The sequence below is a fragment of the Asparagus officinalis genome, chromosome 1 (genome assembly GCF_001876935.1).
Source record: "Asparagus officinalis chromosome 1, Aspof.V1, whole genome shotgun sequence".
NCBI classification, from domain to species: domain Eukaryota; kingdom Viridiplantae; phylum Streptophyta; class Magnoliopsida; order Asparagales; family Asparagaceae; genus Asparagus; species Asparagus officinalis.
This window is the reverse complement of record NC_033794.1, coordinates 35,608,064-35,611,671: the sequence shown is the minus strand read 5'-3', so window position 1 is coordinate 35,611,671 and position 3,608 is coordinate 35,608,064.

Here is a 3,608-nt window from a genome sequence, read left to right as displayed (position 1 = left end):
TCATCATGAAAAACCATATATCTAATCTATATAAAGGCTTAGAGACATAATCCTACACTCATTAGGATTATGAATATATTATCGCTATGATAGAATATTATCCATCAACTTATTTGGATGTTTATCTCATAACAACCTACTCACACAAATGAGTGGTTGTCGTCCATTGCTCCCTGAGCCGACTCTTGAGTCGTTGATTCCCTTAGTCAAAGTCTTTGTGAGAATCTCCTTTTCGTTTCAAATCCATGCCCATATATTAGTAGTGTGACGTGGACCGTTGAGAACTTGCAAGCGGGTAGCCTGCACCTAGATCCGTTAGGACCGACACAAGGATCTCCATAAGAATAAAAAATATACAACTAAAAAGTGTAAGCATGCGGTATCTTGTACTCCAAATCTGATTAACCTTGTTTGCTCAAGTATCTTCAATCCCGCAATCAAGTGTACATGAAAACGTGAGTTTGCCCTCGATTCATCACACTTGACATACATAATAGTTGGCCTTGCAATGCAATTAGGAGACATATTAGTTGATCTTCCTCTAGCCCTGAATAGTTGAGCTTGTTAATCACCAGCTTTCCTGACACTACCTTGTATGTGCGGTATTGTCTCATCGTAGCATGAAACAACAACCAAAGTAGCAGACACTCATAATGACCTTTCTAGACAGCCTAGTGTCTCTAAGGGTATGATGACTACACTCAAATACTAAATAACTAGTGGTCATCTATAAAGACTCACATAATGTGGGAACATGGATCTATCCCTCAACCTTCTTATATCTAAACCCGGTCATGGGCCGGGTTTGAGCTAATTCGATTTGAACCCGCTAGTCCTGGGCTTGGACGGGTCGGGTCTTGACCGGCTCGGATTAAATCGGGTCGATCTTGACCCGAGGGTTAGGGTTTGGGCTTTACCCAAACTTGGTTCACTTGCCGACCCTCCGAGCTACGGGCCAAACTGGGCCAAGATTGGTCAATTTCAATTTTTTTTGCTAATGAAAATAAATTATTTCTAATGGGCCTTAAACTTGGACTTGGTTGGCTAAAAAATAAAAACATTTTATTAAATAATTAGGACCAACTCAAAGACTAAGCACATTCATTTGTTTTCTAAGTATTTCTAAGTTTTGGGCTAAGTGTTATTCCTAGTATTTCTTAGTATACCTAAGTTTTGGGCTAAAGTTATTTTAAAAATTTTTAAACTATATTTAGAATTATTTTTAAATTAAATCATTGATCAAATTTAAACATAAAAAGTAAAGACAATAATTTATAGAAAAAAATAACTTTATTAATAAATTGATGAAAGTTTTACATAACTGTAGAAACTAGAAATTGAAGATTTACATTGACATATTGAAGAGTTACATGACTAAACATAATTTTTTGTACTGTAAATGAAAAATTACAGCACTAGTCACTAGTTTGACAAGAGTTTGAAAATTATGAAATAAAATTTGAAATTCTTCAGCTGTGGGATGGTCTAGATGGATCTGCTTCTCCTCTTAGTGGAGAATCTTTGTCAAATACGCCGCCATATAGAATTTGTTCTATTCCTTGAATCCATTTATCCGCCTTCCACCAATCTACCAACAACATCACCCTCTTCAAGCTCTCACTGCTCATGCTGGTTCCCTTCTCAGTTAATACACCTCCACCAATAGAAAAAATAATCTCGGATGCCACTGTGGATGCTGGGAGGGGTTAGTATATCACGAGCCATAGCGGAGAGCATAGTGTAAGTTTTACTTTTCGCTTTCCACCAGGTTAATACATCAAAACTAGCAGCTTCCACTTTATTAGTTGGACCATCTAAGTGGTCAAGATAAAAACCAAGTTCATTTGCATCTTTTGAGGTTCTCCTCTGCCTCATTAAAGTTTGAAATCCAAACAAGTGGTGGTGTTAAATATGAAGATTGTGAAGTCAAGGTCTGAATTCTAGACATCGAGGGCCCTCAGTAACTTGCATATAATTGATATATTTCATCCCTCACATTTTGCATATATTCATCTACTCTCAATCCTTTATAGTTCATATCAATTTTTATAGATTGAATTCAGTTTTCACAACCACCCATTTTCCCTCTAGGACCTTAATATTGGAGCAAAACTATAGAGTAAAGGTCAAATTTTAAAATATTTATTAAAATTTTCTTTTATATTCTGAATAATATCATATAAGAGTGGATCATATCGATATGTAGGAAACGTGTGAGCAATTGTATTTAAATGAACTAAAATAATGTTTGTAGTTGGATAATAACTACCAGATAATTCTCTCGTTGCTTCTACAAATGGCCTAACACATTAACAATTGATGAAGCTTGCACCCAATCATCATCACTCATAATAAGAGATGAATGTGACCTTACTAGACTCTTAAAATAAAATGTAATTGGTTGTTTAAATGCATTTGCTTACGATTGGTTTGGATACAAAGGAGGGGAGGGAAGGGGAGTGATCTACATGGTGCACCCAGTCAGCAATATGCCATCGCTATCGAATAACCCTGGTGTAGGTGCACCTAACTGTCCTTATTGGTCATTTGGAAACCATGACCTAGCACGGTCCAATAGAATCGAAAACATTACACACTAGAAAATTATTTCAAATCATAGGTAGGATCCTTTAATTGTACACCTTGTGCTCAAGTCCCTCAGCTTTGAAATATATATATCCACATGGATCACTTTTTCCAGTTCTACATAAAAGCTATCTTGTTGTCCATTTGGACTAGTTCAAGATTCATTTATGCTCAATCCTCACTACTGGGGAAAACGTCTCTTTCTGTGTCCACCTTATTGCTTGAGTATACTATTTCACTATCAAGCATGCCTTTCATCATCCGAATAGCCCATCCTATTTGATCTTGAAAACTCGTTTGTTTTTAGTGGTCTCGTATTCAGTTAGAAGATTTACCAAGTCTCAGACTTGAACCTTCCATATGAACTCAAAGCTCCCGATACGTTGCTACTTTCCACTCTTTCACTACAAACCTCGAAATAGTGTCCTCACATGACTTACGCTCTGCAACAACATGCGGTGCGACTGTGAGCACTTTCCAACTGATATCAAAATATCATCTAGTCATTAGTCCATTTAACGATCTCTTAGACTGTTGAAATTCTGTAGATAGCTCTAATTCATTTAAAACATCTCGCTTCCACTATCCCTAGCTGGTAAAGAAACTACTTTTCCTTTCATTGTTGGATCTATGATAGTGTCCTCGATCTCGTATGAACCCAGATATTGACATATTTCTCCCTTGTGCAGGAAATGCTCCTTTGAGGAATTTAACATCCCACAACTCTTATTCACTCATCATATTGCACACATGTTAGCACAATCACAGAGTGTCTAAAATAGTGTATGGACATACACTTTGACATTCTAGGATCCAAACTTCTCATCCAATGAAAAATAATGTGTGTAAGCAACACATCTACATGGACGTAGTGATTGTTGGGAAATAACTCAGATTCCCCTATTACCAGATTTAAGAGAAAGCGAAATAAATGCGCAAAAAAGGGGGACACGCAAGATTTACGTGGTTCGGCACAAACTTGCCTACGTCCACGGGCTGCTACAGATCTTTCACTATGAAGA